Raw genomic sequence first — 12,797 nt, forward strand, 5'->3', positions numbered from 1 at the left:
ATAAAGGTAATGAAAGTGGACATCCTTGTCCTTTTCCTGATCTTAAGAAAAATACTTTTACCTTTTCATCATTGTGTATGATGTTTGTGGGTTTGTCATATATGGCCTTTATTATGTTGACATATATTCCCTCTATTCCCACTCTCCTGAGAAGTTTTATCATAAATGGATGCTGGATTTTATCAAATTCTTTTTCTGCATCTACTGATATTATCATTATAATCAGATGATTTTTATCTTTAATATTGTTTATGTGGTGTATTACATTAATTGATTCACAGATATTGAAGCAAACTTGCATTCCAGGAATAAATTCCACCCAATTATGATGTATTGCTGAATTTGGTTTGCTAATATTTTATTAATAATTTTTGCATCTATGTTCATTGAGAATATTAGCCTATAATTTTCTTTTTTTTTTAATATCTTTGTTTTGGGAATCAGGGTAATGCTGGCCTCATAAAATAAGCTTGGGAGCCTTCCCTCTTTTTCAATTTTCTAGAATAGTTTGAGAAGGATGGATGTTAATTCTTTGAATGTTTGATAAAATTCACCTGTGAAGCCATTTTGTCTAGGACTTCTGTTTGTTGAGAGTTTTTTTTTTTAATTCCTGCTTCAATTTCTTTGCTAGTTATCAGTCTGTTCAGATTGTCTATTGTTTCTTTATTTAGTCTTTGAAGATTGTATGTTCTAGAAATTTATTTATTTCTTCCAGATTGTCCAATTTGTTGGCATATAATTGTTTTTATTATTTTCTTATGATCCTTTGTATTTCTGTGGTGTTAGTTGTCACTTTCCCTCTCTTATTTCTGATTTTATTTATTTGAGTCTCTCTCTCTCTCTCTCTCTCTCTCTCTCTCTCTCTCTCTCTCTCTCTCCCTCCCCTCTTTCCTCCCTCCCTCTCCCTTTTTCTCTCTCTCTGTCTTTCTCTCTCTGTCTCTCTGTCTCTGTCTCTCTCTGTCTCTCTGTCTCTGTCTCTGTCTCTCTCTCTCTCTCTCTCTCTCTCTAAGTCTAGTTAAAGGTTTATCAATTTTGTTTATTTTTTTCAAAGAACCAGCTCTTGGTTTCATCATATTTTTTATTTGACTTTTTTAGATTCTATTTTATTTATTTCTGTTTTGATTTTTTATTATTTTCTTCCTTTTACTTACTTTGAGCTTTGTTTTTTTCTTCTTTTTCTAGTTCCTTTAGGTGTAAGATTAGATTATTTACCTGATATTTAGCTTGTCTCTTAATGTAGGCCTGTATCGCTATGAATTTCTCTCTTAAAACTGCTTTGACTGTGTCTCATAGATTTTGGGTCATTGTGTTTTCATCATTATTTGTCTCAAGGTATCTTTTGATTTTCTTTCTTGATCTCATTGTTAACCTATTCATTGTTTAGTAGTATGTTGTTTAGCCTCCATGTTTGTGTGTTTTTCAGTTTACTTTTTGTCATTGATTTCTAGTTTCATACCATTGTAATTGGAGAAGATGTTTGATATTATTTAAATCTTCTCAAATTTATCAATACTTGCTTCATGGCCAAGATGTGGTCTATTCTGGAAAATGTTTCGTGTGCACTTAAACAGTGTATAATCTGCTGCTTTGGGGTGAAATGTTCTATATGTATATTAATTAAGTCTATCTGATCTAATATGTCATTTCAGGACATTGTTTCCTAGTTGATTTTCTTTCTAGCTGATCTATCCATAAATGTCAATGGAGTGTTAAAGTCCCCTGCTATTTCTGTATTACTATCAATCTTTTCCGTTATGTCTGTCAATATTTGCTTTATATAATTAGGTACTCCAAATTGGGTGTGTAAGTTGAGTGCGTAAATGTTTATAAGAGTTATATCCTATTGTTGGATTGATTTCTTCATCATTGTGAAATATCCGTCTTTGTCTCTTGTTGTAGGCTTTGTTTTAAAGTCTATTATGTCTGATAGAAGTATTGCTATCCCATCATTGTTCATTTATTTGTTTCCATTTTCATGAAATGTCTTTTTCCATCCTTTTACTTTCAGGCTATGTGTTTCTTTTAAAGTGAAGTGGGTCTTCTATAAGCAGCATACGTTTGGGTCCTGTTTCCTTATGCATTCAACCATCCTGTGTCTTTTGATTAGCTCATTCATTCCATTTACATTTAAAGTAATTATTCTTATGTTTTATCTTTCCTCCTCCTCCTCCTCCTCCTCCTCCTCCTTCTTCTTCTTCTTCTTCTTCTTCTTCTTCTTCTTCTTCTTCTTCTTCTTCAAGAAGTCTCTTTAACATTTCTTATAATGCTGGTTTGGTGGTGATAAACTCCTCTAGCTTTTTTGTGGAAACTCTTTATCTGTCTTTCAATTTTGAATGATAGCCTTGGTGTGTAAAGTAATCTTGGTTGTAGGTCCTTGCTTTTCGTCACTTTGAATATTTTGTGCCTATATTTTCTGGACTGCAAAGTTTTTATTGAGAATTCAGTTGACAGTCTTACCAGAGCTCCCTTAAGATTCTCTCTTTGTGTTTAACCTCTGGTATTTTAATTATGATGTGCTTTGGTGTGGGCCTGTTTGGGTTCATCTTGTTTGGGACTCTCTGTGCTTCCTTGCATATGTATTTCCTTCCTTAGGTTAAGGAAGTTTTCATTCATTATTTCTTCAAATATGTTTTCAATTCCTAAATCTCTCTCTCTCTCTCTCTCTCTTTTTTTTTTTTTGGTATTATGATGCAAGTGTTGTTACACTTGATGTTGTCCTAGATGTTATCCTAAGCTACCCTCATTTTTTTGAATTCTTTCTTTCTTTTTGCTGTTTTTATTTAGTGTTTTCCACTACTTTGTCTTACAAATCGCTAATTTTGTCCTCTGCTTCATCTACTCTGCTTTTAATTCCCTCTAATATATTCTTTATTTTAGTTATTGTATTCTTTATTTCCAACAAGTTCTTTTTTATTACAGGTTTCTATCTCTTTGTGTAAGTTCTCACTGAGTTAATTTATTCTCTCCCTAAAGTTAGTAAGCATCCTTATAAGCAGTGTTTTGAACTCTGTATCTGGTAGATAGCTTGCTTGCATTTTATTTAGTTCTTTTGGTCTGTTCTTTCATTTGGAACATGTTTCTCTGTTTTCTCATTTTGGTTGCCTCCCTGTGTGTGTGTGTGTGTGTGTGTGTTAGGTAGATTTGCTATGTCTCCCAGGCCTTTTGTAGCAGGTGTCCTTCGGGGCCCAGTAGTACACTCTCCATAATCACATGAGCCAGGTGCATCAGGAGTGACCCTTGTGCATATTTTTGTGTGCTCTCCTGTTATAGTTGAGCCTTGATTGCTGTTAACAAGTCCTTGGGTGAGATTGACCATTAAACTGACTGGCCATGAATACAGCTGAGGAGCTATTGTGTGGGGACTGGCTTCATGGAGAGGGATTTATTTTAGCTAGTCCATTCTTTGGATTGTCATTTGTGGAGATGTCCACATGGTGGTCTGGTATGGTCTAAAAGTGGTTACCAAGTGTTCGGTTCTGGGGCCTCTTTGGAGGGGCTCTGGTATAGGCCAAGTTTAGCTGTTGCCTGTGCCTGTCCACGGGGCTACCTTTAGGTTGATACAAAGTGATCTGCAGTTTGTAGCTTTCTCTGCTGGGCTTAGAGGTGCCTGGAAGTGGCTATGCTGTAATCCAGTGCAGCTGACATTATTGCTGGTCTTGGTGCCACTTAGGAAGAGGTACAGGGCACACTGAAGCCAGCGCTGCTTGTTATTGGTTTGTGAACCTTTGAGAAATTTTAGGGAAGTTTCCAGCACAGGATGAGGCTGGCCACTTGTGAGGAACAGCTGCTGAATATATTTGAGCCATTGTACAAATTGGGTGGGTTGTGGTCTCAGAGAATTACTAGGGTGATGTGAGTGGTGTTAAACAGTTTGATGGACACTCAGATGTGGCAACTGCCTGTGCCTGCCAGCTGTGTGGGGTTAAAAATTAGAAAGGATGTCTTGGCTTTAAAGGTCCCTTCTGAGGAATGAGGGATCGAAACCCCACATTGGGTTCCCCAGCCAGGAGCACCAGAGCCAGGAAGAGGAGTCCCCACAACATCTGACTGTGAAAATTAGTGAGGCCTCAACAAAGGAACAATGGCACCTGCCAGCACTTCTGTTTGGGAGAGAGCTGCTCCTCCAGCTCTTTTTGTACTGCTGTCCATTTGCTGGAGCTTAGGGTGAGTGTTCATGAATGAGTGAGTCTGTGCTTGGGCACTTTCAGAGGATGCCTGGGTCTACAGCAGTTCTCCATGTCTCCCAGATGGAGGCCCCACTGCAGTCTGGGGAGAGCAGCTACCCCTTGGTTCATAGATTTTTAATTAGCCTCCATGATTTAGTGCCAAATATCAGTCCCACTCTCCGATGTCCCTTATATCTGAAACCAAAACTTGCTTCCCTGGGAAGTTTGACTGAATTTCCTATAGCAGCTCTCTCTCTCTTTTCTAGTTTCATCAGTTACTATTTCACCATCTGCTGTCTTCAAGACATTTAAAGATCTCTCTCATTTGTTATTTCATTCTCTTTGTTATTTATTATTACTATTATTATTATAAGTTAGTATAAACATGTAGGAAATTACAGGTATAATATAAAAATATCCATATACCATCCTCTCGGTTCTGTTAAATTATTTATTAATAACATTTTGCTATATTTGTTTCCTAACATTAAAAAAGCTAAGAAATAAAATGTAATAAATTCAATAATATATACCCCTACCTCATTATATATTTCTATCTCCTCAGTTATAACCACTGTTGTGACCTTATTATTTTTCATTCCCATGCATGTTTCTATACTTTTGTACATATATGTGATATACAATTGAATATTTGGTATTTTTGTCTAAAAGGATCAAAGTATACCTATTAATCTTCAAATTACTTCTTTCGACATTTTTTTAGGTCTATTCAAATTGTGCATGTAGCTTTACTGTTGTAGTGTTTAATTATTCAATCTTTTCCTGTTGATGGAAATTTAGATTATTTCCAATTTCTCACTGTTATGTACAGTGGTAGTCTGAACATTCTTGTACTTTTCTCTCTGAGCATATATGGAAAAATTTCTGTACACATATACGCTATGTCGTAGCGTATATGTTTATTCAACTTTACTACATGTTGGCAAACTGCTCTCCAAAGTAGTTATATCAATTTATTCTCCCTTCCATCAGCAGCATTAGAAGGTTTTCTTGTTCCATGTTATTTGCCAGTAGTCCATACTGTCGGCAAATCAGATTTGCTAATCTTGTTAGTGTGAAACAATATCTTACTTTTAGTTTGCATTTGTTTATAACAATCAGATTGGGCACCTTTTACTGGCATTCAAGCTTCTTCTTCTGTGAACTCAATTTTCTACTGGATTTTATCTTTACCTCACTGATTTATAGAAGACTTTAAAACTGACATAATGTGGGAGCTTGTTAGAAATGTGGAATTTCAAGCCCCATCCTCAACCCACTGGATCAGAATCTTCAGGTGATTTGACTGCACATTTAAGCTTAAGAAACACTGGTTTAGAACATTTTGTATAAGACAGTATTCATGGCTTCGTGAATATTTGGTAGAACTTTCCTGTAAAACCACCTGAAAATGATGTTTTGTTAGTCATAACTATTGTTGTTGATATAAAGTTTTACTTATTCAATTTCTTTAATAATTATAGGCTGAGTTGAATTTTCTTCAGAATAAGTTTCAGTAAATTATTTTTTTCCAGAAAACCATTAATCTTATTTATTCTTCTTAATATGTTTATAAAAAGATATTCTTATTAATTTTATGCTTTTTAATTTATCTGCTGTATCTGGAGTTATATCACCTTTCCATCTTAATACTATTGGTTTGTGTGCCCTGTCCCATCAATTTGTGTGCCAGAAATGTGTCTGTTTTATTAGTCTTTTCAAAGGACTAGGTTCTGGTTTTACTAAATTCTCCTCTTTAACATTTTCTATTTTATTATTTTCTGCCTTTATATTTATTATCTTCTTCTTTCTACCTTTTAGGATTTACCCTGTCTCCCTTTTTCAACTTTTTGAGTTGAACTCTGAACTCATTTACTTTTTACTTTTTTTTTTTACTTCTATATCATTTAAACATTTGAAGCTATGTATTTCCCATTAATTACCACTGTAGTTGTAACTTTTGGTATGTCATATTTTTATTATTTTTTAGGTCTAAATTTTTTCTAAGTTCCATTTTTATTTCTTCTTTAACCCATGGATTATTTAAAAGTGTATTTAAAATTTATGACTGAATGGAATATTTTATAAAGATTTAAAAAATATATTTTTAACTTAACTATAGTGTAGATTAGGTACATAGTCTCCATAATATTAGTTCCTTAGTGTTTGTTGTGACTTGTTTTAGAACCCCACATGGGATATTTTTGTAGGTGCGTCATGTGCACTTGAAAGAATGTTCATTCTCCAATTGTTGAGTGCAGCTCAATCTTGTTGGTTATATTTTTCAAATTTATTGTCCTTATTCATTTTTATCTGTTTAATCTATCAATTGCTGAGAACTATGTTATAATTGTCATTATGATTTTAGATATGCACATTTCTCCTTAGAATTGTGTCCATTGTGACTTTCTGTACAAAAATTTCTGTACACATATACGCTATGTCGTAGCGTATATGTTTATTCAACTTTACTACATGTTGGCAAATAAGTCTATATTATTAGCTTCATGCAAATTTAGAATTTCTATATATTCATGACAAATGATTTCTTTTAATATAATTTAGTGTCCAACTGTATTCTTAATAATAAAACCTATATTGATATGCAACAAAATACTTCTTTACCAGTGTCCTTTGGATTGGTATATGACTGATGTATCTTTTTTCCCATTTTTTATTTTTAACTTTTCTGTTTTCTTTCAAGATATATTTCTTATAAGCAACACAAAGCTTTTTAAAAACCCAATCTGACAATCTTTGTTCATAACAAGTGAATCTCTTTACATTTTTGTGATTACTTACATATTGGATTTAATGCTACCATTTTTTTTTTGTAGTTTTTAACTTATACTGTATTTAATTTACTATGACTCTATAACAAATTTTTCCAAAAGGTAGTTGTATAAAGTAGGCATTTATGATGTTCATTGATTCTGTGGGTCAGGAACTGGACCAGCCACAGCTTCACCGCATCTGGGGTCTCATCTAGAAAATTCGAAGGCAGACTAATCTCAGTACTCATCCCTTCACATATCTGGGGATTGATGCTGGCTGTCTGCTGAGACCTTCGCTGGGACTATTGGTCCAAACAATCTATATGAAGCCTCTCCATATAGCTAGGGGTTTTTCACAATATGGCAGCCAACTTCCAAGGGGGAGAATCTTGAAAGAGAGCATCAGGTGGAAACCATATTGCCTTTTATGATCTAGTCTCAGAAATCACACAACATTACTTCTACCACATGCTTTTTGTCAAGGTGATAACAAAGTCCTGCCCAGGTTCAAAGAAAGGAATGATAAACTTTACCTTTTGGTGGGGAGTGGAAACGTTCTGGAAGAGCATGTGAAATTAAAAATATTGTTGTGGACATTTTAAGAAAATATAATCTACTATACTCTGATTTCTATTTGCTTCATTTTTCTTCTTTCTTGCCTTCTACTGGAATGATTGAGGCTTGTAAAAAATTATTCTCTTATTCTGCCTACAGTTTGGGAAGGTATACATTCTATTTTGACTTTTTAAATTTTTTTGTATCTATATGCAACATAAAATTCAAAGTAAACCAGTGTTTCTAGTTCCTTTTAAATAAAACAAGGCTTTCAAAACTCCTTAACTCCTAGCACCCCTTTCTCACTTATATATTTTGTTGTTCTTATTTAATTCTACTTTGATTTATACCCCCAATTTGTTATTATTTTTTTATTTTGATAACAGCCTACCTAGGCTTGTTTCAACTTGCTGATATGCATTGTTTTCTTATGATGTTTTTGCTATGCTTTCTTGCATTTATTCCATAGTAGTACTTTCGACATAGCTCTATAGTTTAAAACTCTCAATAATTTTATGTCTGAAAATGTCTTTTACTCTTGCTCCCCAAAAAGTGATTTAGCTATGTGTATAATACAAGGTTGACAGTTATTTTCTCTCAGAACTTTAGATACATTCTTCCACTATTTTCTGGAATCAGTACAAATGTTCTTTTAGGTAATCTGTGTCTTTTATTTCTACTCATTTCAAAGATCTTCTTTGCTTTTGGTGCTCTGAAATTTCACAGCTGTTTCTTGGTGAGTAGTTTTATCTATCCTACCTGGAATTCTTATAAATATGAGCATTTCCAGTTCTGGCAACTTCTCAATTACTATCTCTTGGAATATTGTTTTTTCCCTAGTCTCCTTATTCTGTCTTCCTTTAACTACTATTAGACATATGTTGGACATTCTCATTCTAGTCTCCATATCTCTTAATCGCTAATATTTTCCATATTTTTATATTCTGTGCTACATTATAGATACTTTCTTAAGATTTACTTTTTATTCACTAATTCTTCAGTTATATATAATGTGTTGTTTAAGCTTGCCATTGAATTTTTAACTTCAATATCTAGATATTTCAATTCTAGAATTTTTGGAGGGTCAAATCTACCTCATGCTTTCTTAGTGACTTTTTATGTTTTAAATTTTTTCTTTAATGTCTTCATTATTTCAAGAAATATAATATCTCCAGTACCCAGAAGTCCTTTCCAGTCACAACTACTCTCCTTCCCAGTCACAACTACTCCCCTTCCAAAGAAAATTATTGTCCTGATATTTGTGGTAATTCTTTCCTTTTCTTCCTTCTTTTACCATATGAGTTCTTCATGTATTTTTAAATTGGGTTGTAAACTCAACTACAACAGGATTTTATCTTTAGAATTATGGGTAAACATAGTTGAGAATATGTTTTTTTAAGGACGTGTTGTATTTGCTTATGTTCAGGGGTCCCCATGTATCCACCAACCCAGGACTACTTTCTAATATAAAATTGTCAACTTCTTTTTTTTTATATCATGTGAAATCAAAGGCCAATTCTGCATAAGGAGTTGATGCAGTTATAAATTATTGGGTGAGACCTTTAACTCACTCCTGCTGAGACAGACAAACTTCCTTGTCAGCTTTCTGAACTAGCAGTGGACTTTTCCTGTCCCATTCTTTGGTGGGAGTGTAACCATTTGTAGGTCAAGCCTCTGTGCAAAGATCTCAGTCCTAACACTCTTCTTCTGAAGGCCCAAAGCCTAGTCCTTGGGCCCCACATGAGCACTAACCCCGTATGCTTGGGCTATCAAAGCTGGCAAAATCATGCAACTGCTGTAGTGTCAACTCAAGCACTTCCTGCTCCAGATTCTTTGTGTCTGGCTCCTGGTGCATTTTCTTACTTTCTTAAAGGTCAGTTAGGCATCTAAAGGATTCTTGCGTTTCTAGGTCTTTGTCCTGGGCATACATTCTGGTTAGCTAGGCCACCACTCTGCTCACTGACAGTTCTGCCAATTCTTTCTCAGCCTTGTTTCCACCATGGCCCGCATCCCCCTACATCCTTCTGTCCAGCATAATAAGCCTCTGACCTGTCCCTGAATCTTTCTTGGCCCATTCTTGAGCCCAATTGCCCTCTAGTTCCAATGCATTTGGACTCTGTGTTGAACTTCAGGCTTCCCATCCATCTTCCTGCAGACCCTTCATGTTTGGCTCCCTCCACCAGTCACCACTCCTCCATCTGCTTCCATCTGATGGCTATTGGTCAGCATCTTTTATGTGCAGCTGTCACTTCTCCTGTTCTTTGGGGTTCTTGTAAGCTTGTTTTTCTTTTATTCTTTAATTTCATTTTAGTAGAGATTAGAAAGGGGAGGAAATAAACACATGTTCAGTCTTCCATGTTTAGCTGAAAGTCCAAATAGTATCTTATCTTCATGTTTCTTTAATTATAAGTGAAGTTGTACTTTCTAACATATGTTCATTTAAAAAAATCTTTTTGTTGCATGAATTACCATTCATATCCATTACCTGTTTGTGTTTGTTCTCCTCACTCTATCCTACCCCATCTTGATTCTTAGAATGTTCCTTTCAATTTATATATCAATTATTTATATTAGAACATTAACATTTGGCCTAAATGGTGACAAGCAAATGTTTTTCTTTAGTCTTTGTTTTTTATGGAAGTATTTTATCACTGTTAGTCACATAAATTCTTGATTTTATTAAGTGGATCTGCCAGCTTTATTTTTCATGATTTCTTCTATTGCTTCTGAATTCATTGGGAGGGTGAAAATGCTCCCAAAGACTTGCTGCTACTACTATTATTTGGTTCCATAAGGAGAGAAAGACCTAACAGGAAGCAGAGAGAGAGCAATAGGAGAATTCCATTAGAGTTTTCATTTGACCCCGGTCATCTGTCAGTACATAGATAATTAAGAACTGACTAGAAGTGAAATTGATAAACTGACCTTTTTAATTATCTGCCAATATGCCCTATCATTCATGTGGGCAGGAAAGCAATTTCCAGGTTTGCCCTTCACATGTGTTCACCCACCCCCTTTTTCGAGATTTTGCACTTTGTGACTTGCCCCCTTCCAGAGAGTTCCCTGTAAGACCCACTCGTCTGCTGATGCCAAAAGTGCTGAAATATAACAACATCCAGTCTTTATTGTGGCCTGAGTTCTAGTGCCCCCAGCTCATGCATAAAGAGGAAGCAGCATATATCTCAAGCACCTCTGATGGTAGTTGGCATGGTGCTTGATAACAGAATTTCTCAGACAACAGGCCTAGGCTGGGAATTTTAATATTGTTTTTCTCTACAAGTAATTTCCAATGTTTATGCTCTGTGGAGCCCCTTTTGAGTGTCAGAGCGGAACAAATGCCAGTTTTAATGGACTTGCTAAATCATAAAAACTGCTTGCAAAATTGCATCTGATTAAAACAGGAAAATGTTCCATTATTCAGAAAAATCTCTCTGTAGAGGCTCACGAAGGCAGCTGGAGGTGGAGAAATGCAAGGAGTGCCCAGATCCTGTGGAGTTTTCTCTCCATGGAAAAGATGTAGCTCCATTTACAGTCCTCCTCTCTCCTCCTCAGGTCCCCAGTCTTTCTGTCTTCCCTGATGAAAAGGAAATTGACATTGGTCATTTTGCAATCTATACAACAACATGTTATTAGCTAGAGCACAGCATGCATGACAAGGTACAACCAGTTAGGGGACAGTAGGGTAGGGATGGGGGTATTCTGAAACCTCTGACTTACCTACAATGGCCCCCATGGAGCAAAGAACAATACATCAAAAGCTGGAAAGCCTGCTCTCCTTGGCTGGACCAAGTTCTCCTGGTTGGTAACGAAATATAAAATGAAATTGAATTATCCCACTAAAAGAAGTCTCCCACTAGAACTCCCCAACCAGTAGATTGTCAGTAAAGTCTGATTTGGGCATTTAACCTAATAGTCAGTCAGTTAGATGAGCAGACCAACATCGATTATTCCTTAGTCTGGAGAAAAAGCAAAGGCCAAGCACTCTCCTGTCCTCATGGCATTCCCAGTTGAAGGTAGGGGATAGGACATAGATGAAGGGGCAGGGCAGGCATGGTCCTAGATATAGAGCAGAATGTTTCTTGACACACAAAGACATGATGAGTGACAGCCAAGTAGCTATAGATCAATCCTGGTTGGTGTCGTTCAGTTATTAGAGCCAAGAAGATGGCCAATGCAAGTCCTTCCACTATCAAGACCCCAGGGGGAGAGTCTGGCTCTAATTGGGTGTGTCAGTTATACAGCTCAACATAAAAAACAATAGCGAGTTAATATTTTCTTTGATTCTGTGGGATAGCTGGGCTCTGCTAGGCAGCTAGAAATTCCACGAGGTATCAGGTTGGCTCATTCATGAGGCTGCATTTAGCTGGGGCTGGAACAACCAAAATGGCTTCACTGCCATGTCTGGCACCTTGGTTGACTGGAGGGCCGCCTGGCTTTTCCCTTTCCATGTGTCCCACTGAGCCACATGATCTATAGGCAGCCTACAGTCCAGCCAGTGCATCCCTGCATGGCTGCAAGATCCTAGGCCTGGACGTGGCATGGTGTCACTTCTGCTACATCCCATTGGTCAAATCAAGTAACAGGGCCAGCCTAGGTCTAGGAGTGGGAAAATAAATTTTACATCTTAATGGAGAAGGGGCAGATTTGTACAGGGATGGGAGATATTTTGGTGGCCCTCTTTGCAAAGAACAGACAACTTACCATACTGCCTAAGAAGAATGTTGGGATTGAAGTCCGATGACCTGAATATCAGTCCCATTTACTCTCTTCCTTGTCAAAAGACCTTGGGCAATTCATGAGACCGTTAAGTTGTACCTCCCTCCCTATACCAGATTTCATGAGTGCCAATGCAGAACCATGCATGGCAAACACTTGGATAATGACAGCCTGTTCTTGAGGGGAAGGTATTGTTCTGCATATCCCTAGGCCCCATTGTTGCCTTGTCTAATCAGGAGCCTCCACTGTTTCTGGATCTTAAAATAGATTTTTTTTTTTAATTTAAAATGCCTTCATTCCTCTTGTGTTGCCATGATTTCTAGTTTTGTTTTTTGTTCTACTTTCCAATGTTTCACCAAGACACAGCCCCATCTCTCTCCTGGACTACCACAAACAGTTGTGCATATTTTTTCTTTACCAGGGCAGCTGTCCAAGGGCACTGGGGGGCTAATATTTGGCTGTGTCCTGCTAGCTGAGCCATGAATCCTAGCAGATCAGCATATTGTCCTAATGCTTAGAAAGGCTCTGTATGGACTGACTGACCATATCTGGTGCTGGCCCTGAAGGAATGAGAGGCCAGGAGTAG

This window comes from Pteropus vampyrus, unplaced genomic scaffold (assembly GCF_000151845.1).
Source record: "Pteropus vampyrus isolate Shadow unplaced genomic scaffold, Pvam_2.0 Scaffold755, whole genome shotgun sequence".
Taxonomy (NCBI): domain Eukaryota; kingdom Metazoa; phylum Chordata; class Mammalia; order Chiroptera; family Pteropodidae; genus Pteropus; species Pteropus vampyrus.